Here is a 25,425-nt window from a genome sequence, read left to right on the forward strand (position 1 = left end):
TTCATGGGTGTAACATGATCTTCCATATTGCAATTCTGGAGTTCCGGCAATCCATGATTGTACCGCTGGGAGCACTGCCTCGCACTCGACGTCGTCTTAGGTATCCGATCGGAAACCTCTTCCATTCTTTCCAGGTTTCCTATCGGCGCCTCGATTATTCCGCTATGGTATGACCTGCTCCTACCCTCTAAATGTTTATGGGTCGGATATCTAGAATGGTCTCAATTGCCCTAGTAGGAGTGGACCTCATCGCTCCGCTTATGCCAAAACAACATGTTTTCTGTATCTGCAGGACCCTTTCGGTTATTCTGTATAGCTGGTACGGATTCTTACCTTTTAGAAGTATTATAACATCGTCTGTGTAGCAGACGGATTCAAATCCCTCTTCAGTCAGAATCCGTAATAGGTCATTTATACGATAAAATGCCCACCTGGGGCGTGCCCTGTGCCACTTAAAACCAAATTTTTTCATTAAGGGAAACTTCTCCTATATCAAAGACTAAGGTCGTTTAAATTTCATATTAACTATAAGGCATTCCTTTTTTAGCAGAGTTCCAATGGCGGTACGGAAACTGACACTTTCGGAAGAGAAGTTTGGCACAGTTGATATTCTTAGAAATGTTGGTACCACCACCACCTAGGTTATGTTAGGTTAGGTTGAAAAGAGACACACCTAAGCCAGTAATCGGCTTGTTGTGGGCTCTAAATACTAACCTCGAAAAATAAAATTTAGCTCAGGAATTCCGTGCTGCTTACAAAATCATTAATTGTTTTCCAAACCACGCCCCTTATTTGGTTTATGTCTGGTATTGTGTCCCCACTTAAGTGCCGGTGTTTGTTAGCCGCGATAGCCGGGGCAATGACATAGGAAAGGCTCCAACGTCTCATCATCTTCCCCGCATGTCCTACACATGCTATCACTTGCCGCATCGATTTTTCGTAAGTGAGCACGTATTCCTATGTGTCCAGTTATGATACCGAAAGCCTTACAAACCTCCTGCTTGCTTCCTTTTAGTAATAGCCTCGTCTTCTCACAATCCGGGTCTTCCCATAAGATTTTCGTCGTCCTGCCGACCGTTTCTCTGTTCCACATAGTTACATGCGAGTTCGTAGCCCATAATCTTAAATCGGACTGCGTCGACCCGAAAGGCTTCGGGTTAACCAAGTTTGTTGACGGCAGACCTCTGGCCTTCACTGTAAAATCGTCTGCTTTTTCATTCCCTCTTAATCCGATATGGCCCGGAACCCAAACAATGCGGAGAAGGCGTTAATCTGCTTCTTACACTACAAGACTGTTCGTGACTTTACCGTCCTGGTTGTTATTGCCCTTATGACCATTTTACTGTCTGTAAAGATGTTCACACTCGACGTCCTCGCATTTACACCACACCACCTCGCACATTCCCTGATCGTCCGGATATCCGCCTGCAGATCAGGTAGTCTAAAACAGATTTCAGTCCCTGCGTTCTCAATGTAGACTCCAAGCCCACTTTGTCCTCTAGCTTTGATTCATGGGTGTAACTTGATCTTCCAGATTGCAATTCTGTCCTCTAGCTTTGATTCATGGGTGTAACATGATCTTCCAGATTGCAATTCTGGAGTTCCGGCAAACCATGATTGTACTGCTGGGAGCACTGCCTCGCACTCGACCTCAAGTGTCGTCTTAGGTATCCGATCGGAAACCTCTTCCATTCATTCCAGGTTTCCTATCGGCGCCTCGATTATTCCGCTATGGTATGACCTGCTCCTATCCTCTAAATGTTTATGGGTCGGATATTTAGAATGGTCTCAATTGCCCTAGTAGGAGTGGACCTCATCGCTCCGCTTATGCCAAAACAACATGTTTTCTGTATCTGCAGGACCCTTTCGGTTATTCTGTATAGCTGGTACGGATTTTTACCTTTTAGAAGTATTATAACATCGTCTGTGTAGCAGACGGATTCAAATCCCTCTTCAGTCAGTATCCGTAATAGGTCATTTATACGATAAAATGCCCACCTGGGGCGTGCCCTGTGCCACTTTCTTCCTTATGTTTATGTCATGAGACCTGGTTTATCCAGTCTTAAGGACCTGGTCCATCCTGTACTGACTTCAGGATTCGATCAGTGTGTCGGTCTGCACATTGTTAAAACGCCCCTCGATGTGAATGCATGCCGCCATGTGTACGTCTTGGCATCGAAGGATTCTTTTATTTTATGCACAACCTCGTGCAGGGAAGTCTTCACCGACCTTCCCTTGACATAGGCATGCTGTTTGTATTTGAGCAGTTCGCTGGATGTCCTACTCCTTTCCAAGGTATCCACATTGAGTTCCTTGGTTTTGAGTACAAAGAACGTAAGGCTTATAGGCCTGTACGCCTTTGGTGTTTCATAACTTGCCTTGCCGGGCTTGGGTATAAATACCAACTTCCTGCCAGACTTTCGGAGTATATGCTGCGAAAATACAGGCCAGATGTGGCGCCAGATAGTCCACCTCCTTCTGTAGTAACGCCGAAAATGACTTAAATGGTTTGAAGCTCCTCAAGGCTTCCATTAACATAAATTCTGTTATGATAAGCCTTCGATCAATCTCATTACTCCCATATTCCTGTGTCTCCGTGAGTTCCGTCGTTTCATGTGGAAAACGTTTTTTTTTTTATCAAAAGCCTTAATATGTCCTCCGTTGTCTCTGCTCTCAATCCCATATAGTCTACTAACGTTTCAGTTTGGAATTCGATTTTTCTGAGAAACTTTTTCATATTAACGGCGTCATTAACTTTATCGACCTGGTCGCAGGAAAGCTTCCAGGAGGCACGTTTTGCCGCTGTGATAATCTTATTGTATTCTATGAGCCGTGTGTAGTACACATTCCAGTAAATTTCTGCTTCTTTATGTCGTTCTCTGTTGTAAAATATGCAGACCTTGGGAATCTGCCAGGTCATCTAGGATTTTCGTGTGCTGATTTCCTTTCTCGAAGAGAGCAACTATCTTCGAAAGACCTCACCAGTGCAGTCGTAATCGTCTAGACATTGTCGTCAATGTCTTCTATACTTGGACAATCTAAATTATCTTGCCCAAGTCTTCTTTAGAGTATTCTTCAGAATTTTCAACTAAATGTTGAAGTTTATCGGATTCGGCGCTGGGCGTGCTATTCTTAACCTAATGTAGCGATGGTCAGAGAGGGAGTGCTCCATGAATAACTTCCAATCCAGAACTTCATTGATTAGATTTTCGAACATATTGTCACATCAAAAATCTTCTCCCTAATTCTATTAACAAAGGTAGCTGTATTATGAATATAAAGTGTTATTAGGTCGTTAGTATTCAAGAATTCGGTCAGGCCTTGGCTCCACTTATTAAAGTGGGTACTACCCCACGAAATGTGGTAAGAGTTCGCATTGTAGCCTATTAGTACCTCATCTCCTGTCTGTTGGTATGATCCACCGTCTCCCCGTCTCATCACTGTAACATTCGAAGTTGACAACTCTGGGGAAAATATATATTGGGTTGCCCAAAAAGTAATTGCGGATTTTTTAAAAGAAAGTAAATGCATTTTTAATAAATCTTAGAATGAACTTTAATCAAATATACTTTTTTACACTTTTTTTCTAAAGCAAGCTAAAATTAACAGCTGATAACTGACAGAAGAAAGAATGCAATTACAGAGTCACAAGCTGTGAAAAAATTTGTCAACGCCGACTATATGAAAAATCCGCAATTACTTTTTGGGCAACCCAATAATTTAAATTTCTACGACAAATAACTCAGTTTCTCGGCCAAGTACCAGAGCTAGCATAGAATAATTGATTGTTGATATGGTTCAATCCAGAAACTTTATTCCGGGTCGCCCTAAATTAAGGTAATATGAATCTTGCTCTTGCTGATTTTCTCCATCAGAGCGTGTTTAGCTGTCTCGCTTCGGTGGATGTTTATCTGATAACATCAATTATTGGTCCTGCCGTAAATGGGCTTCTTGGGAGTGGATGATGATCTCATCCCCGCTCCCTGTTCTTTAGACTGCCTTGACTTTCCTGTCACTACACTACCTGATGTCATTGTTTGAAGTTCATTTCCTAGTCTAGTCTTCCGACTTTTTATAAAGTCGGTAATGGTTCCATCGCCGGGTCCCTGTTCGTTTAGCTTTATTGGGTTTCCATTCCCTGTTCTGCCTGGTGTTCCAATACTAGGATCTTTGCCTATCTTAGCCTTCCAAATCTTAAGTAAATGGGATTCTTGGGAATAGGTGATGGTATCATCATCGGCTCCCTGTTCGATGGGTTGCATTGAGTCTCCTGTAGCTTCGCTACCTAATGTTTCAATATTAGGAACGCTTCCTATCCCAGTATTCCGAATCTTTAAATCGGTGATGGGTCCGTCGTCGTGTTCCTGTTTGTTAGGCTGTGTTGGGTCTCTCGCCACTGCACTGCCTGTTGATATTTTAGTATTGCTTCTCCTACTCTTTCCAATATTAAGAGATGCCGTGATTGTCTCGTTGTCGGCCCCCTGTTTGTTGGGCGGTGTTGAGTCACCTGTCACTGCACACCCTGGTGTCGCAGAATGAAAATTTCTGCCTATCCTAGGCATATATATATATATATATATATATATATATATATATATATATATATATATATATATATATATATATATATATATATATATATATATATATATATATATATATATATATATAAATAAATATATATATATATATATATATATATATATATATATATATATATATATATATATATATCGAACAATGACAATGAAGCCTAGGATACGCAGAAGTTTTCATTCAGTGACACCAGGGTGTGCAGTGACAGGCCGACAACGAGACTATCTCTCAATATTGGAAAGAGTAGGAGAAGCAATACTAAAATATCAGCAGGCAGTGCAGTGGCGAGAGACCCAACACAGCCTAAGCAACAGAAACCCGACGACGGACCCATCACCGATTTAAAGATTCGGAATACTGGGATAGGTAGCGATCCTAATATATATATATATATATATATATATATATATATATATATCAACAAAATGAAATTTTGTATGAGTTTTTTTTATGACCTCTCACAACTGTGCCAATTATGTTTTAAATTTTGTACAAGGGCTTCTACCAGGACCTCCAACATACGTGTCAAATATGGTCTGAATCGGTCTTAAGCCTGATACAGCTCCCCTGTAAACCGATTTCCCTATTTTACTTCCTAAAAGGTGTAATTGTTATTCAATTTGGCTGAAATTTTACACATAGGCTTCTACTGTGGTTTCCAACATTCAATTCAATTTGCATAGCAATTCTTTTCTTTTATCCATTGTTTGTCTAAAAAGAGAAGCCGGGAAAGAACTCGACAAATGCGATCCCAGGTGGAGGGTATATAAGATTCGGCCAGGCCGAACTTAGCACCTTGGTTTGTGATGGCAAAATCAACTCTTTGGAAGTAATCATTTTGTACATTTTCAATAATTTCTTCTGGGACTCTGCTTTGCGCTATGAGATAACGCGAAAAATATTGTGCTGATTAACATACCCGGTGCGAGGTTTTCCTTGCAATTAATCGTAACAGAGTTCGCACTGGCTTGGGAGTTAAGTGCAGCAAAGAAGTTGGCATAGCAACGATCCAAAATTATGGGCGAGTGCGACTCCATTGGTTCTGCATCCCGTTGTACTGTCACTTATGCTTACTTGACCCCAACGTTTGGAAGGATGTGTCGCAATGTGTTTGTTCGATGATATTCTTCTTCTTATTACTGATATTAGGATGTGAAACAGAAATATAGGACTTTCACAAAATCACACCTGTTTGCAATTGATTGGCCAGTTGTGTGCACTTCGCACTACGGAAAGAATTAACTTTTGGTTGAAAACTTGGTGTGCAGAATCGACTTTCGGCTAATGCCTGTCCCACCAAATATAACGTGCAGAAAAGTATAACGCAAATTAAAAACCAACAATACCTTTGTTGGTTGAGTTAGGTTGTTGAGGAGTTAGGAACTTTGTAAAAATCATTTACAAAGTTCCGCAATTCAAGTTTTAATAATCACTCTGGTATCTTAACTGATTACTAATATCCGAATGAGTCCTATTCCAAAATGAAATGCCCTTTAGACTAATGCATTTGGAGGTAGAAAATGGTTGTGTTAGAAATTGCAAAATAAAATTTCTAGTAAATTGCGGGAAACCCCATTATATGTTATCAATGTCGATGATAAGATTGGCTATAAATCAAAATTGCCCTTTTCAAGATATACAGCGGACTAGTTGGTCGCCCTATCTTTTTGGCTGGCCTAGTGCGCTGTATGATATCTTAAATCATAATCGTGCCATAAACTGATTTAACATTTCTAGAGTGCAATCAAGCACAAACGACAAACGAGTTGGTTGAATAAGGGAAAGTTTCCCTCTGCTTGCTTGGTTATCGTTATTTCATTTCCAAATAATCGCTTATCGTGCCACGCTAAAGCACCAGCTCAAATAAGTTTATACAATACAAACGAACGACTATTAGTTCCGACGTGTTCTTCGTGCTCGCTGAAATTGTCTTATTTTGACGTTGCTGATATTTTTCACAACTCCCAGAGCCATAAAGCAATTGCAAGTAGCTTCTGTTTGTATTATATCGAACAAATTATATGAGTGCTAAAGATAAGGCATTGATTAAAAGTCAAAATATTTTGATCACGGTTGCCGGACTATTTTTAACGTGCCTTTAATTTGGATCGTATTTCCCTTCATTTCCCTCAACATTTCGAAAAATACTAATAAATTTCCAATCAAACTGAGTTAATTTCTTCAAATATCATATGGCTGTTTTTCAACAATGGGATAAACGTTTGGAGGCCAACGTAATGCAGAGGTTAGCATGTCCGCCCATGACGCTGAATGCCTGGGTTGAAATCGTGGCGAGAACATCAGAAACTATTTTCAGCGGTGGTTATACCCTCCTAACACTGGCGGCATTTGTGAGTAACTATGTCATTTGAAAAAATGGTATGGTGGTGGTGTCGCACTCCGGCACGGCGTTCGGACTCGGCTGTTAAAAGGAGGACCCTTATCATTGAGCTTAAACTTGAATCGGACAGCCCTCATTGACATATGAAAATTGTACCCCTGACCCTTAATGGAATGTAAATGGGTAAATTTGCATTTGCTTTAAATTTGGGGATACACCTAATGGCTTTTTCATTAGACAAATTTGTCGAAGTGATCCAAAGACTACAAAAAAATTAGTGATACGTGGCAACACAGTAAAATGAACATACCATACTGTTGATTAAAACAAAATGAAAAAAATGATTAGCCTTTTTACTGTTCTGACAAGACAATAATCCGCCATCTATATGACCTGACATATAGAAAGCGGTAGTAGTTTCATTATATGCGACGATCTTGTTTATGGAGTACAATATGGTCGGTAAATTTGATTGACCGGGAAGCTTCCGAAGTAAGTAATAATCACGATAATGTCAATAAGATTACGACTGCTATAGTGGGCTCTTTCGAGATAGTTGTTCGCTTAAAGAAAATAAATAAAAAATAAATAAAGGGCGAGAAAAGCCCGCAACAAAGAGCTACAACTAGACAAGCAAGTCAGAAAAATGCAGAAACTGCAGGCTATTTGCAAACAGTTTAATACCCCATGCCCGAACACAGAAAAAAAATTGTAAAAAAATTTTCAATTAAAAATTTAATTGAAAAAAATCGTTTTCAAATAAAAAATTAATCATATTCAATTTAAAAAAATTGATTCCATCAATAATTTTTTAATTGGATATGTTTCTTTTTTCACTAAAGTCGAGATTGAAATTTCTCCCATTATCAATAAAAAAATTTAATTGATTTAATTAATTTTTTAATTGAATCTGATATTTTTTTCAATCACTAAAAGTTATATTGTCCCCTACAATATAGAGTGAAGGAGTTTTCAAAAACCCATACGTCCACATTTCGACAAATTTAAAGCAGTATCATGGCAGCCGGTATTTCGTTCCGGATTAGCCCGATGCAATCCCTCATCTGCAATGCCTCTTCAGTGCACAACACACTGCAACGACAACAACAAAAAGTCTTAAAAAGGGGAGTTTTTTATGCGAATGCCCACGGACCTATGCCCAAACAACGCACCTCAAGTTCATGTTTCAGGAGGTAAACATCTGTGCACCAAATATAGAAAAAAATTGGAATTTTTAAAATATTGCAACCATTTTTTAATTGGCTCAAATAAAAATTAATTGAAAATTTTGGAAATTTCCATCCTTTTATTAATTGGATCAATTAAAAAATTAATTCAATATATCAACAATTTCAATCAATTTTTTTTGATAGGAATTTTTTTAATTGAAAACTTTTTCAATTATTTTCTTCAAAAATGGTGATTGATATCATCATTTTCGTGATTGAAGCAGTTTCAATTAAAAAAATTAAATGGATCAATTATTTTCGTGATTGAAAACGATTTTTATTTTTTTCTGGGAACTAAAACTTTAGTAGACAACACCACTGTGTGTTGAAAATCGAAAAAAGAACTGGTAAAAAATATGCCGTGTAAACGGGTAGAGATATCTCTTCGAAATCTGGAATGGTAAGAGCTGAGGTGTTAACGAGATGTGGTGTACAACATTTCTTGGCCTTAGGTTGTCCGGGCGCCTATTTGCAGGCTTCTAAAATTGGTACTATCGGCATTTCGAAAAATCAAAAATCCCTACAAAAAGTTCGCTTTAGGTCTACAATATCTCCACTGATATTTTGCCATTTACGAATGCATTTGTGAATCGATTTACGTTTTTATGCACGATATGGATTTGTGGTAAAATTTACAATAATTTTGTTCCAACAAGTGTTCACATCTGATTATTCAATCAAAAGTTATACAGTTTGTAAAGGTAACATATGGTATATGCGTTTTAAGGGAAATTTGAATAAGATGCGTCAACTTAAACGGTGCTATATGTACTCCAAAATAGGCATTTTTTGGAAAACCCCCTCAAATTCGAAAATTCCAAAGCCCAGGTCCTTAATTGGGCACGTGTTTTTTTTAACTCCATATATCCCCTGAACCCATGTAAGAAATTGTTTGCACCCGTTTGCAGCCGATTTTATAACGGTAAAACAGATGATCGAGTCATTAAATCCGGATTTAAAGAGCAGTGTAAACGGGGCTTAACAATATTTGTAGCCTCCACAGTAAATTAAGAAAAAAATGCCGATTTTGAAACCATATTTGTTCGAAGGAGGTATGTTGGGGATTATCGGGCAGAATTTATTTTAGTTTTTTAAGGCCAGAACTACTAAGATATCTTTAGTCGTTTTTTTTCAGCTCTAACCATTCCAAATTTCAAAGAGATAACTCTACTAGTTCTCACATGGCATATTTTTTTACTATTTTTTTCTATTTTCTCCCATTGTGCGACATTGGATTAAGACCAAAGACAACGAACGACATGTTGATGTTTTTAATGAATATAAAGCCGCAAAAGATAATGGTAGTTACCGGAATTTGAGAACAATTGGATTCAAATACTTAAATCACCAAGACCTGATAGAATATTTCAGAAATCAATGCAGAAGGAGACCGACTACCTGGCGTCTTAACTAACCTTTATTCACAGCAAAGATGTGGAAAGTATGTAATTTTCGGGCATCTGCATGTACTCCTAAACTGAACCAAAGGACAGATCTTACCGATAAGTTTGGTGTGGTGCCAAACGAAATTGCGATCAAGGAAACCAGCCAAATGTTATTACAAAGCAAAACACATTTTGGGTCTAACTTTTAAAAATAAGGTTTTTGTTTTTCTTTAGGATTTTTCAATAATATCAATATCAATGAAATGCTGTATTTCTGTGAAAGTACGTTCGATGGCATTATGTATGGAACTCGATTTCTTTTGCATGACCACCACGGGCACACTTGCAGAAGTCCGGACTCTGAACCCAATTTTCGACTGTTTTCAAGCATAAATCGGACGAAACTGAAGTTTCGCGTTCGGTATTCGTACGAATTTCATCAATTGTCGCTGGCATGTTGGCATAGACCATAGGCTTGATGAGCCTCATAGGAAATCGTCTAGATGCGTCAAATCGCACGGCCATGTTGGCCAATCACTGGAACTTTTCGTGAGATAACACGCTCTCCAAACTTGGTATCCAATAAATTGATTGTGATATGCGCTGTATGGCTTGCGGCACCGTCCTCTTGGAACCACATGTCCTCCAAGTCCATATCATCCAATTGGGGTCAAAAATATTCTTTTATCACTGAAAATATTCTTTTACCATTCACTGTTATTTGCCGGTCTTGATCATTAAGGAAGAAGTGCGACCCAATGACGCCGCGAGCTCATAAACCGCATCAGACGGTAAATTTTTCGGTATGCAACGATGACTCATGGAGTATGTGTGAATTGCTGTCTGACCAATAACGCATATGTTGCTTATTGACGAAGCCATTCCGCCAGAAATAAGCCTTAGACGTAGCGCTCATTACTGACACCGAATTTCGGTATTAAAATTTAGTAATTTCGACTTGTCATTCCATTTGCAACACATCAAATTATACACTAGTACTAGACTATCTAGATATATCCGTCCACATAAAGTTCAAAGATGGCCTCTATATTGATATACACGCAAAAAATAAAAAATTTGGAACATTTTTTCCACTAACAAAATACTTTTAGTACGAAGTTTTTCTTTTATTGTAACTGTGTAACGTTTCGCCTCAATATATCAAACGTTAGCCCTAAACGTACCATTATAACATAGTTTCTTGTAAACCCTTTAGCTGTTTCGCCTACCGTAAAATGAACTTTATTTTGTTGTAAAGACCAAAAACTCTTTAATGGCAAAAGTGTTTGGATAGCCGCAAACGATTGTTCATTTACCGGACCAATAATTAATCTCCTGTGTATCCCCTTCTAAAGAGAAAGTGTGGGGAATAAATAATCACACTACTGCACATTACAGTACACGTACACAAGAAAATAAACCCAAGCAGGTTCATTGGCATGCGCATAATTGAAATTGTATGCTTGTCACTTAGGTACAAAATTACTGGTATGTCCAATGGCAAAATTTATTAGATCAGCAAAAAAATTGCTGCCAGGTATAAGAAAACGAAATAAAAATTTATAAGGCACATATTACATTGTTTTGTAAGATTTACTCGGTAAAGAAATATCCATCCCAAAGTAGGAATGGAAATGTGCGAAAACATATTGCAAGAATTAATCTCAAAAAACATGTACTTTCATCATAAACAAAGCCCAACCTTTTTCACAAAATGAGTTTACTTGTCAAAAGTGTCCTTTATGTGAAACAAATTATTTTTTTGAGTGTAATATCCTTTATACCCCTTCTCCCGATAAGAAATCTTGATTTCCTAAGGTCGTATTTTTGCTCCGATTTCAATGAAGAACTGTGCCAAGTTTGGTTAAAGCGATCTCCCGATATGAGTGTTTGAGCCGAGAAATGCAATTTTACTATTCATTTTCGCCTTTACAGTGAACTCCATGGACCCCTCAACATATCTACCAGATATGTCCATATTTGTATGCAGCTGCCAAATGGCCCTGTTTTTCGATTGAATGCATTGTACGCACAAAAACCGCATTTCTTGCCAAGAATTGACGAAATTTGGGAGAGAACCCCTGACACTCGTACCAATTACAACCAATATCAGAACTTACGCACTTTTTCCTCAAATTTTAATCAGTGAGACCCCTTATATCAGTATTTGGCCGGTCGACATCCATGGTTTTATTCTGCAATATTAACGAATACACAGAAATGACAGGAAGTGCAACATTTTGAGTTATCTCCGCAGATTTTTTCAGAAATTAACTTTGCATTTATGCCCTACCAAAAAATTGAGGTCAGCCTACCAACCGAACAAGAGAATAAAAGCCTACCAGTTTTGGTAGGAACCTACCAAAAACGGCAACACCTTACTGAAGAGAAATTTCAAAAGAGGGGCAAAAATATGGCGTCGTTTGCTGTCCCTATCGGTCTACTTTTGTAGCGTCCCTGAAAAAAAATCTGTATTTGTAATAGAAACAGAGAACCCTACAGCAGGCAGGCAATATCCGATTTTACAAATGAGATGTTGACATTTAATGGTTTTCTTCTTTCTTTTCAGTGAATTTTAATTTCTTAATTATTATTATGTAAGTCTTATCTTCTCAATATTTTTATACCCTACACCATTACTGTGGTACAGGGTATTATAGCTTAACGTTTAATGTTTGTAACACCCAAAAGGAAGAGACCTAGACCCATTAGATCGCTTTCTGATTCGATTTAGCCCGTCTGTCTGTCTATGTTAATGTGTTTACAAAGTGCAGGTCGCAATTTTCATCCGATTATCTTAAAATTTGGCACATTTCTCGACCTCTTATAAAATATCTAAAGCGTTTTAATAATTATCAATATCGTGGTCGATTTCCAAATACCTTTTATTTGAACCCCATATTTGCATAGTCGGCAAACATGACCACTCAGTAACTTGGCCCTGGAAATGTATATCAGATCCATGTTCTCTTCTACTATACCTCTTATTTGAGCCCTATATTGCAATGGTTAGCAAATACTTCCTATATGGGTGGTATTATGGGAGTGGGATGGCCCCATAGACACGTTTTCCCTAATATCGACATCAGATTCGTGCTTCACTCCCAAAGGCCTTTCATTTGAGCCCCATATTGCTTTGGTCGCAAATCTGTCCTTTTTGGCGAGGGGCGGCCCGAAACACTTAGTCCCACATTTGTATTTCAGATTCCATTCTTCACTCAAATACCTTTTATTTAAGCCCCATATTGCATAAGTATTGTTTGGGGGCGTTTTGGGGAAGGGGTGGATCCCAAGAAACTTGGTCCCACATTTGGATACCAGATTCGTTTTCTACTCGCAAATACCTTTCATTTGAGTCCCATATTGCCATGTAAATATGTCCGATTTTAGGGTGTTTTGGGAGTTGGGGTGGTCCCCCTAGCACTTGGTCCAACAATTTGATATCAGATACGTTTTCTTATCCTAAGTACCTTTCATTTGAGTCCCATATAGCCGTGATTGGTGTAAATCTATGTTTGGTAGGTTTGGATACCAAAAAATTTTTTTAAAGGGTACTATATGAGAACACACAAAATTTCACTTAAATCGCACCACCCAGTATGCATCATCTGTGAAAATTTCAAGAAAATCAGTTCAACCGTTTTCGAGTCTATAAGGAACACACAAACAAACACAAATTGATTTATATATATAAGAAGATTATCAATTTATTCAGATTTATACTTAGCTTCCGTATACGTATATGCCGCTCTATTTGCACACATTGTTTTATAACTCCTTTTAAAGCCTCCACCCAAGTTCATTAAATTCAGATCAGAATAAGATGCGGCTTTTGCCTTTCTTTGCATGTATTTTTTTATTGGTTTATAAAACATATGGGTTGTGATTAGCCATGGGTTCCGTCTTCATATTGTGTGTCAGACCCTTTATTTGGCGTGAATATTCTACACGGCGCCACAATTAAAAATCATTTATTTATTAAATTTATTGGACATGGTTGCTTATGGCTACAATTCGATAATTATGCCTACAAATGCCATACGTCATACGCCGCCTTGGTCACCATATCAAAGTACTTGGCAAATAATTATTTGCAAATTAAATCGCCAAACCATCGGTGTTACGAAGTTTATGGTATCTCTTTTTACACTGAACCATAGCCGTGAACCAAACAAATATTTATTCAACACAAAGTTCTTTGCAACTTTACATTAAAAAAACAAGTAAAAGCGTGCTAAGTTCGGCCGGGCCGAATCTTATATACCCTCCACCATGGATCGCATTTGTCGAGTCCTTTTAACGGCATCTCTTCTTAGGCAAAAAAGGATATAAGAAAAGAGTTGCTCTGCTATTAAAACGATATCAAGATATGGTCCGGTTCGGACCACAATTAAATTATATGTTGGAGACCTGTGTAAAATTTCAGCCAATTCGTATAAGAATTGCGCCCATTGGGGCACACGAAGTAAAATAGAGAGAACGATTTATATGGGATCTGTATCGGGCTATAGACCGATTCAGACCATAATAAACACGTTTGTTGATGGTCATGAGAGAATCCGTCGTACAAAATTTCAGGCATATCGGATAATAATTGCGACCTCTAGGGGTCAAGAAGTCAAGATCCCAGATCGGTTTATATGGCAGCTATATCAGGTTATGAACCGATTTGAACCTTATTTGACACAGTTGTTGAAAGTAAAAATAAAATACGTCATGCAAAATTTCAGCCAAATCGGATAGGAATTGCGCCCTCTAGAAGCTCAAGAAGTCAAATCCCCAGATCTGTTTATATGACAGCTATATCAGGTTATGGACCGATTTCAACCATACTTGGTACATTTGTTGGATATCATAACCAAATACTTTGTGCAAAAATTCATTTAAATTGGATAAGAACTGTGCCCTCTAGAGGCTCAAGAAGTCAAGACCCAAGATCGGTTTATATGGCAGCTATATCAGGTTATGGACCGATTTAAACCATACTTGGCACACTTGTTGGGTATCATAACAAAACACGCCGTGCGAAATTCCATTCTGATCGGGTAAGAATTGCGCACTCTAGAGGCTAAAGAAGTCAAGACCCAAGATCGGTTTATATGGCAGCTATATCAGGTTATGGACCGATTTGAACCATACTTGGCACAGTTGTTGCATATCATAACAAAACAGGTCGTGCAAAATTTCAATCTGATCGGGTAAGAATTGCGCACGCTAGAGGCTCAAGAAGTCAGGACCCAAGATCGGTTTATATGGCAGCTATATCAGGTTATGGACCGATTTGAACTATACTTGGCACAGTTGTTGGACATCATAGCAAAACACGTCGTGCAAAATTTCATTCCAATCGGATAGGAATTGCGCACTCTAAAGGCTCAAGAAGTCAAGACCCAAGATCGGTTTATATGGCAGCTATATCAAAACATGGACCGATATGGCCCATTTACAATACCAACCGACCTACACTAATAAGAAGTATTTGTGCAAAATTTCAAGCGGCTAGCTTTACTCCTTCGGAAGTTAGCGTGCTTTCGACAGACAGACGGACGGACGGACGGACGGACAGACGGACAGACGGACGGACATGGCTAGATCGACATAAAATGTCGCGACGATCAAGAATATATATACTTTATGGGGTCTCAGACGAATATTTCGAGTAGTTACAAACAGAATGACGAAATTAGTATACCCCCCATCTTATGGTGGAGGGTATAACAAACGATAGAATATTTTTTAGTAATCAGAAAAGCATGGATACTACATCCAAGAGCTTTACTCATTTCTGTTTTGTCAGTATCAGCCTGTCTGCCTCATTGCCCAAAAACCCGTTGACTATTGGAGTCAGTTGATGTCTCCTCCATTAACTTAGAAACGGCGCACTCCACATCGTGTGACGGTGTGAAGTCCTATGATTGCTAAATTAACCAGAATCACCATGAAATTCTTTGCCGAATATTTTTGATCGATTTAATTATGTTTTGTTGTAGGGATGTACAGAATTCAGAAAAACAGTTTGCTTCAATCTGTAGGGTCCGGATATTAAAACTTCCCATGCTACAACGGACATACACCAAAGCCAGTAATCGGCTTGTTGGGCGCAAATGTAAATTTGCCCATGAAAGTCTATTAAGGAACAGGGGTAAACTTTTCTTATATCAATGAGTGCTGTCCGATTCAAGTTTAAGCTCAATGATATGGCAATGCAAATTTTGCCCATGAACATTCCATTAAGGAACAGGGGCAAACTTCTCACATATCAATGAGTGCAGTCCGACTCAAGTTTTATGCTCAATGATAAGGGGCCTCCTTTTTATAGCTGGGTCCGAACGCGTGCCGGAGTGCGACACCACTTTTGAGGAGAAGTTTTTACACGGCACAAAATGACACCAGCATTAGGAGGGGATAACCACTGGTGAAAATTTCTTGCAATGGTCTCGTCAGGATTCGAACCCAGGCGTTCAGTGTCATAGGCGGACATGCTAACCTCTGCGCTACGGTGGCCTCAATGATAAGGACCTTCTTTTTATAGTCCTAACGGTGTGTCACCTCTTTGGGGAGAAGTTTTTACATGGCTTCTATGCATGTCATAGAACCTCACAAATGTCTCCAGTCTCCAGCCTACAAAATAGGCCTTCCCCACATGCTATCACTTGCCGCACCTATTTTGCAAATGTCAGCTCGTAGTCGTATCTGTCCCGTTATGATACCGAAAGCTATACTGACCTCTTTCTTATTTCCTCGATTTCTCACAATCCAAATCTCCCCATTGGATTTTCTTTGTCCTACTGACCGTTCAACTGATTAACTAAGTTTATTGACGGCAGACCTTTAGACTTCACTACCAAATCGTCTGTTTTTCATTTCCCCTTTCTCCGCTATGGCCCACAACCCAAACCATGCAGATCGTGCTATTCTGTCCTTCTTACACTCCAAGACTGTTCATGTCGTTACCGTCCTAGATGTTATTGACTTAATGGCGAGTTTACCGACCATAAGTTGTTCAAAAATCGTGTTTTAAACTATGATACAACACAATTACTGTAAATTTTGTAAGCAACCTGCTTCTTTAAAATAAGATAAAATTCGGTTTACAAATCTCTTCGAAAATTTCAAATTACGAGGTCAGCCTACAAGATTTTTAGACACATCTGGAGGAAATTTTTACCTGAGGTTAGCAATTTGAAAATAAGATTAGGGGAAGAACGTTACATATTTTATACATGTATTATACATATTTGGGAAGATATTTCAGTGGACTATAGTAATAAAAAACGTATTAAACCGCAACAAATAAAGATATCATGAGTTTTCTTTATAGTTTATTGATAAAATGTTGCTTTGGATAATAAAATTAAGAAATGTACCAATATATAAGAAAAACTTTGCTGTATTAAAACTTCGCTTAAATGAGCCTTTTCAGTTAACATGCTGACAAACATTTGACAGAGCTACTTAAAAATGTTATGAACTTGGAAATCGGTGCTTTGCGATTTGATAAATTCGAGGAATATTTTTTTTTTTTTGTAAAAATTGCCAATTTTGGGACGGCTTTAACATATATATTAGTTGATCAAATCGATGTATTTTTGCGGTATTAGTTCTCTTTAAAAAATGAAAAAAATAGTACCTACTGGAAGAAAAAAAGTTATGAAGAAAATAATGATGTTACATTTTTTGCAAAAAAAAAGTGCAAAGCTCTGATTTTTTTTTATCTTTTCAACTAAGTTATCGGATCACAAATAGTCCCACAATTTAAAAATAGCGATGATGCCTTAACCAAAATTTTCAAAAAAAAAAAATGATGGTAAGTCCATTAACTCAAAAACCGTTAGAGATATTTCAGACATTTTTAGCATTTTTTTGTACACTGAAAAATTATTTTCTTAATTTTAGAAATTCGAGCCAAAGAATAGAAAATTTAATTTAAAGATGATCAAATTTCAAACTTTTTAAGGGAACATTTCCTTTGGTGAAAAATATTTTCCTTCATATTAAGATTTTTTTGGCACGGGCGTTTCTTCACCCCCGATCGGTTTCCCCATTCCTCCTGTCTGTTTTTCTTTTGTTTGTGTATAACCTCTAGTCCGAGGTCTCACATCTTCTTTCTCTCTAGGGTACAACAATGGGCTAGACTGGCTTCCGAGTGAACTCACCTTTGGTGGGCTGCCCATTCAATCTAAACCGAAGATATTTTTATTCTAAATGGTTGGTTAATAAATCCTTAACTTTGCATCTTGTTATTGAAGACAAAAATCTTAAATGAAGGTCAAAATATCGTTGAAAGTTAGGAAATTGTCCTTGTTGCAAATTAAAGAGGAAAAAAAGCCTTCCAAATGGAGCGTCTTTAAATGTTTAATTTTTTTAGGTTAAGATGCTAAGTTAAAAAAATATTTTTTTTAATAATTTAATAATAATTGGACAGTCATCTATGAAATAAAATAAGAATCAATCAGCCATAAAAAATTGAAACGGGTGGTTGTGTCCTTTGGTAAATAGGAATTCAAATTTAAAGATAGCATCTATATTTTAAAGATTTGATTGTTTGGACCATTTCAATTGCAAAAATCTTACGAAAATGGAGAATCGTAACTTTTGAGCCAACTGTTTTTTTTTTCAATGAAGGGTTTTACGAGCTCTATCTTTCAAAACAAGAATCTATCATATCGGTTTATAAATGACAATTCAAAATTTGACATGCTCGAGGTGACCAAGTTTCAAGCCCCTTGGATCAACCTATGGACCCACTAGTGTTTCCAAATTTTGCAAACTCATTGGAAAACACCCCTTAATTGACTATGTTGAGTTCCGTGTACATAGCTTTATAAGTTCTAGAATTATTTTTGGTTTTTCGTTTTTGTGGATCTGTTTCTTCATAGTTTTTTTTGTTGTCTATGCGTTCAAGATCAGTTATTATACCCTCCACCATAGGATGGGGGGTATACTAATGTCGTCATTCTGTTTGTAACTACTCGAAATATTCGTCTGAGACCCCATAAAGTATATATATTCTTAATCGTCGTGACATTTTATGTCGATTTAGCCATGTCCGTCAGTCTGTCCGTTCGTCTGTCTGTCGAAAGCACGCTAACTTTCGAAGGAGTAAAGCTAGCCGCTTGAAATTTTGCACAAATACTACTTATTATACTATCCACCATAGGATGGGGGATATACTAATTTCGTCATTCTGTTTGTAACTTCTCGAAGTATTCGTCTGAGACCCCACAAAGTATATATATTCTTGATCGTCGCGCCATTTTATGTCGATCTAGCCATGTCCGTCCGTCTGTCTGTCGAAAGCACGCTAACTTCCGAAGAAGTAAAGCTAGCCGCTTGAAATTCTGCACAAATACTTCTTATTTGTGCAAAATCAGTTGGTATTGTAAATGGACTATATCGGTCCATGCTTTGATATAGCTGCCATATAAACCGATCTAGGGTCTTGACTTCTTGAGCCTATAGAGTGCGCAATTCTTATCCGATTGGAATGAAATTTTGCACGACGGATCCTCTCATGACCATCAACATACGTCTGAATCGGTCTATAGCCTGATACAGCTCCCATATAAATCGATCTCTCTATTTTACTTCTTGAGCCCCAAAGGGCTCAATTCTTATTCGAGTTGGCTGACATTTTACACAGATCTCAAACATATAATTTAGTTGTGATCCAAACCGGACCATATCTTGATATCGCTCTAATAGCAGAGCAAATCTTTTCTTATATCCTTTTTTGACTAAGAAGAGATGCCGGGAAAAGAACACGACAAATGCGATCCATGGTGGAGGGTATATAAGATTCGGCCCGGCCGAACTTAGCACGCTTTTACTTGTTTTTGACTGGCATTTACCACAGGGAAAACTTATTTATTAGTTGACAACCGTGGGTCATTTTGTTTATTATTAAAATCGATTTGGTTTCCAATCAAAATGTATTAAAAAATTTGGTCGAAAAGTTTGGTCAAAACGTCGGATGGAATTCGGTGATTCCATCCCTTCATCAGCGGTATTCTTCAACGAATTACTCAGCCAATCATCAATGTTATGACCATAGACAAAATAGTCTAAATTAGAAAACACTATTGTCAGTAAAATTTTGAACACATTTTGATTTTCATACAGCTCCACTATTTGCGAAGAGACTGCATAAGGTTTGTTGTTGTTGCTGCATATGCAAGCCAACATCGTCGTACGCCACGTTTCAAAACCGAAAAAACAAGGATGAAACGGGGCGTACGACTATGTTGGCTTGCATATACAACAACAACAAACCTTATGCAGTCTGTCTGCAAATAGTGGAGCTGCCTCCTGCCAGGCTTTCGGAGTATATACAAGTCCTAAGTAGGTGAAAACAGTGACTAGACGGGGCGCCAGATAGTCGGCCTTCATCTGTTGTAACGCTGGAAACATTCCATCAGGTACGGTTGACCATAAATTCTCTAATGATAAACCTTCGATTAACCTCATTATTCCAATATTCCGGTCTCTCTGTGAGTCCCATCGCATCCTCTGGAAAATGAGTTTTCCTCAAAAGTCTCAACATGTCCTCCATTGTCTCTGCTCTCACTCCCATATCGTCTACTAACGTTTCAGGTTGGACATGGGTTTTGAGAAAAACTCTTTCGGCGGCTTCGTTAACGCTATCGGTGTGTTCGCAGGTGTGTGAGGTAAATATCTCAATAACATCCCGGTTTTTTTTACGAAGTACTCTGTTATAATCTCTGTGAACCTCAAAATTTTAAATGCTCGAAGTAATTAAGATTCAAGCCCCATGGAAAAGCATCTGCACCCACCAGGGTTCCCAAATTTTCAATTTTATTGGAAAACGCCACAAAATTGACTATAAAAAGTTTGGTGTACATATCTCTATCCGTTAAAAATTTCCAGAATTATTTCCAGTTGTTGAGAGTCATAACAGAACACTATATGCCAAATTTCAGCAAAATCGAATAAAAATTTCGGCTTGTAAGGTATCAAGAAGTCATATGGGGCGATCAGTTATATGGGAGCTATATTCAAATCTGAACCGATATGGCCCATTTGCAATCCCCAACGAACTACATCAAAATAAAGTATCAAAGTCAAGCGGCTAGCTCTTCACGTTCGACCGATTTCGTGATTTCGACAGACGGAAGGACGGATGGACATTGCTAGTTCGACTCAGAATGTCGAGACGATCAAGAATATATATACTTTTTAGGGTCCTACATCAATATTTCCACGTGTAACAAACGGAATGACTAGATTAGTATACCCCATCCAATGGTGGAGGGTTTAAAAATTGATAAATTGACCCAAAATTTGGGACAGATCCATATGTTTTCCATACAAAGGTTAAGTTGTTGAATGGATATAGTTGCCATATAGACCGGTCTGCCGATTTAAGGGTCTTAAGGCCACAACAGCCGCATTTATTTTCCAACTCCGTTGAAATTTAGAACAATTAGTTGCAATAGACCTCAGATATTTGGACCAAATATGGTCAATATCAAACTACATATATTGAAATATAGCTGCGATATAAACCGATCTGCTGATTTGAGTCCATAGGGGCATTTATTATCTGTTGAAATTTCGTACTCGTACAGCGAGGTGCATTAGGCCCCTCGATGCTTGTGCCGGGTATGGTCAAAATCGGATGATATTTGAATATATATGGTGTGTTGTGACATACATATTTATTTGACATATATTTCAAAAACGTTATAAACCTAGCCAAAAAAAAATAGTTTTTGACAGAATTGAAAACTTTGAATTCGGAAATTGTACGATTGATTTAATTTGTTGTGAATTTATGAATATGGCAACACTGGTGGATAGGTTAGAACGTGCTTCTATAACAGAAAACGTCTGACTTTCAATCCTGGCGAGAACATCATAATCTTATTTTTACTGTTATTTTACCTCACTAATACATACTGGCGGCATTTGTGAATATCTTAACGTGGTCAAATTGCTCCGGAAAGCAGAGGGCTTAATACAAATACAAACACTTTTATACCCTGCACCACCACTGTGGTACAGGGTATTACAGATTTGTGCATTTGTTTGCAACGCTAAGAAGGAGAAGAGCTAGACCCATTGATAAGTATACCGATCGACTCAGAATCACTTTCTAATTCGATTTAGCGATGCACAGTGGGCCAAATGGCAAAAAAATTGGAAATAAGTCTACAACTTTTTATCTGTTGATTTTAGCCATACAAAATGTTCTAGACATTTGTAGAGGAGGACATAGGCTTTCAGAAAAGTGCTGTTGTTGGTCCATATCTTTAATACAGGGTGAGCTACAGGGTGTCAAAGTTGACCACTTTTGACTTCTCCAAGCTTCTGGGGGCCATAACTTTTGATCTACTCAACCGATTTACATGATTTAGGACTCTAGAGAAAGAGCTTGACAAGATCTAAAAAACTTATGCATAAAGTACCATGCCATCGTGTACTGTTAAGGAGTTATGAATTGTTTAATTTTAAAATATGAAAATTTGGCCTTGGTTTTTTTCAGTGTTTTTTTAATAACTCCGTCAATTTTAAAGCTATAAACTTCATACTTCACACAAATTATGCCAGCATATGTGTGCATAAAATACAAAAGGAATCACGTGAATATCTTTGGCGGTTTAAAAATGGCATCGTTTTCAATATGAAAAATATTTTTTTTGTCAAAAAATTGCAAAATTTTTCAAAAAAGATACTCCCATTTCCTTTAAGTTTTCGCAAACTTTGGCCGTCAAAGCATTATCATTTCTTTCCATTTTCACAAAGTCGAGGTATTAAGAAAAGTTTTAAGTGCTAATTTGGCTAATTTCGATATCAAACAACACCGTTATCTTAAGACCAAAATGGCCAATTTTTTTACTAAACTTCAAAAGTTTCTCACTGGAAAAAAAGTTCCACGGGGATTTTTTCGCTTTTTTTGAACTTAAATGAAAGCTTAAAATGTTCCCAACATTTTAAGGTATGTCTCGCCATATCCTAGCCATAAATGAGATCGTAGCGATCAAAATACTGAAAAAAGTCAATTTTCAAGTAGTGCTATATTCATTGCTAAAAAACAAGTATTACGTCACATTTTATTGCAAAGATGTTAAATAAACTTTTATTTGGTAACACTTCTTCTACAAAACACAAAAAGAATCATGGAAATATCTCTATTCTATTCCATTTTATGGAACCGGCAATAAAAAAGTCAATTTTTCAAAAAAGTCGAATTTCCCAAATTTTGTTTTTGTTGTCCTAATTGCACATGACACACTATAGCCATATTTACGCAACATACCTTATCGTAAAGGAAATTTTCATACCTTTCCAACGATGTATAAAACATTTCTCAACTCGGATTCTATCTACTCTAAAATTCATTTACACTTCATTAAACTCTATATAAAAATGTCTATTTGTGAAATGGAACCTTATATGGGGCCTACACTAAAACATTGATAGATTTGCCCAGGGTTTACAATACAAATGTGTTAGAATAAAAAAAGGTCTCCTGCCAAAGTTTAAAAAAATTGGAATAAAAATATGTGTTTTAGAGCGAAAACACTTCGCATCGGCGTGCGTTTATATGTATATTAGCTACTCCCAAAATAAAAAAGCATTTTAGTTTTGTATTATTTGATTTTATTCTCTACCAAATAATCTAAGGTATCAAAATTTAAAAGCTCTTTAATTTGAATGGCATCGGGATCGTCCTTATCTATATCGTCACATATTTTTGGTAGCCATTTAGTTCTGATGCTGTATAGTACCGGATCAGACGATAACAATAAATATTGAAGTAAATCATAATTTTGGTTAAATTTGGTGCTCTTTCGGGTATTGAAAAGCCGGAACTGTTTAACATCTCTATTACGGGATTCCTGAGCTTCTTCTGTAAGTTCTCCTAACGGAAGTATGTTGTATTCCACAATTTCCTTGCCATGATGTAAGACTTTATGTACTGTCGGTGTTAAAGCTTTCCACGAATATAAATCAGATAAAATGTTTTTTGTGTCATTACTATAAGCTTCAAATTTGGTTGAATTTATCATCTTTTTGCTATTGATTACAGCCAAAATCACTTTGAATCGTCTTAGCAAGTGTTCATCAAGACCGGTTATTTTAGATGTCGATACGGGGTCCTCAAAAAACCGCCTTGCCGAGTTGCCATCATTTGTGCTTCCGTATCCGTAAAGAGGTTTATCTATTATAAGTCCCTTTTGTTTAAACTCCAACTGGATTCGATTCTTCTCTTCCTGCCTCATTTTGTGAAGATCTTGGTTTGTTTCTAGCAGAGACATCGCGGTTTCCAGGGCTAGTCCGATATTTAAGGTCATACGATAAATGCAAACAATACTCCATGAATCGAATTCTACAGTGCAGGGGCGAAATACCGAAATTGAGCGCATTTTCGTTTACTAAATTTTCATCAGACTTGTCCTCGAATTGCCCATTCTTCTTGCCACAAATATTGCATCTCCAATTGGACATAACGCCAGTTAATGCGTTTGCCACCTTTCCATCGATCATAGTGAGTTGTAGTTGAAACGAAACTTTTATATTTCTTCCCAATTGGTTTATAACAATCATGGGTAATGCAGCAATTTCTTCCTTTATTTCGTTCACCAAAGATCGTGTTGTGTTCCGGTCTTCCTTTGTATACTCAAACCGAATTGGGCGACATAAATATTTTGACCCAGGTGTTCTATTTATCCATATATCTTGAAATGCATTTTCTTTCGATGATGAAGATTGGTCCTTGTACAATCTCATTCTCAATGGTACTAATGATGCCATGAAAATTGATGCGAAGTTGGTATCTATTTCTGTTTGTTGCTTATATTCGGAAAATCCAGATGATCCATCACAACCCCATTTGCTGATCAAAACCACTTCGGAATTATTACATGTGTTCAACTGTTCTTCAGTAAAATTAGAAATAATTCTAACAGCTGTATTTTCAACAAGATCAGCAAGTTTCACTCTTGCTTTTAATTCGTCCACGTATATATTTGATGGCACCATTTTCGTCCTGGTGTTGTACAATTTATGTTTTGAGGGTAAACAACCCCATCCTTTTTCACGAAGAGCCTTCCTCATTGTTGAGTATTTGTTTCTTGAGAGGCCTAGGTTCAAAATCAGGGCCAGTGCATCTTCCTCCGTGAATTCTGTAGTCGATTTTGGAGTTGGAATACTTTCTACCATTCTCTTTACCCTTTTCGGAGATGCTAATGGTAAAACATCGACAATTCGTCCAACATTTTTTGGTTGTGTTTTTAACAATGCTGTTTTGAACGTATCTTTTATTAAATTTGGCGGATGTGCCGCCAATAGTTCCTCTTGTTTTTTCTTTTTGGTTTTCTCCGTAACTTCGTCGTATGCTTTGCTAGGCCGGCCGGGAATCAGCGGTTTAATTTCAATAAGTAGATCCGATTTCAGCCACTTCTCATACATTTTGAAAAACTTGATTTTTGCGAATGAACATTCTGGCAACCTTCTCTCAAATGATTTGTAGAATTTTTCAAGTTTGTCTAAAGCGTCTTTATTTAGCCTTATTCCATATATGTGGTCCAAAGTGTAAACAAGTTCCTTAAATGACTCCGTGTATGATTTGGAATCATTTTTGATGTCCCATACAATTTTCGAAAGAGTGGAATACTTCAGTATGACTTCCATAACTTATAAATGTCCTTTACGCCTCTACAAAATATAATGAAGAAAATTTGGATTTTGTTCAAATATTTATGCAATATATTCACAATTAATGACCCATTTCAGGTATCAGACGCAATCGTAAAAAGGGGTCCAAAGTGCCTCTTTTTACTTACTCTTCTATAATTATTTACCTGGACTCGAATTTGGTTAAAAAAATGACAATGAATTTTTTATGGGT

General features: G+C 37.4%; 1 protein-coding gene and 1 long non-coding RNA gene across 5 annotated transcripts in view; one reads left to right on the forward strand and one right to left on the reverse strand.

Annotated features, from left to right (window-relative positions):
* Positions 1-7,281, forward strand: part of LOC131995841 (uncharacterized) — a 205,841-nt gene extending 198,560 nt beyond the window's left edge. The window contains exon 2 of the long non-coding RNA XR_009397646.1: positions 6,631-7,281. This is a non-coding gene — a long non-coding RNA (uncharacterized LOC131995841). The remainder of the gene's footprint in view (positions 1-6,630) is intronic.
* LOC106084863 (metallophosphoesterase 1 homolog) overlaps positions 1-25,425 on the reverse strand; it is a 162,895-nt gene that overhangs the window by 119,292 nt on the left and 18,178 nt on the right. The window lies entirely within an intron of this gene.

This window comes from Stomoxys calcitrans, chromosome 3, assembly GCF_963082655.1.
Source record: "Stomoxys calcitrans chromosome 3, idStoCalc2.1, whole genome shotgun sequence".
In the NCBI taxonomy this organism is placed as follows: domain Eukaryota; kingdom Metazoa; phylum Arthropoda; class Insecta; order Diptera; family Muscidae; genus Stomoxys; species Stomoxys calcitrans.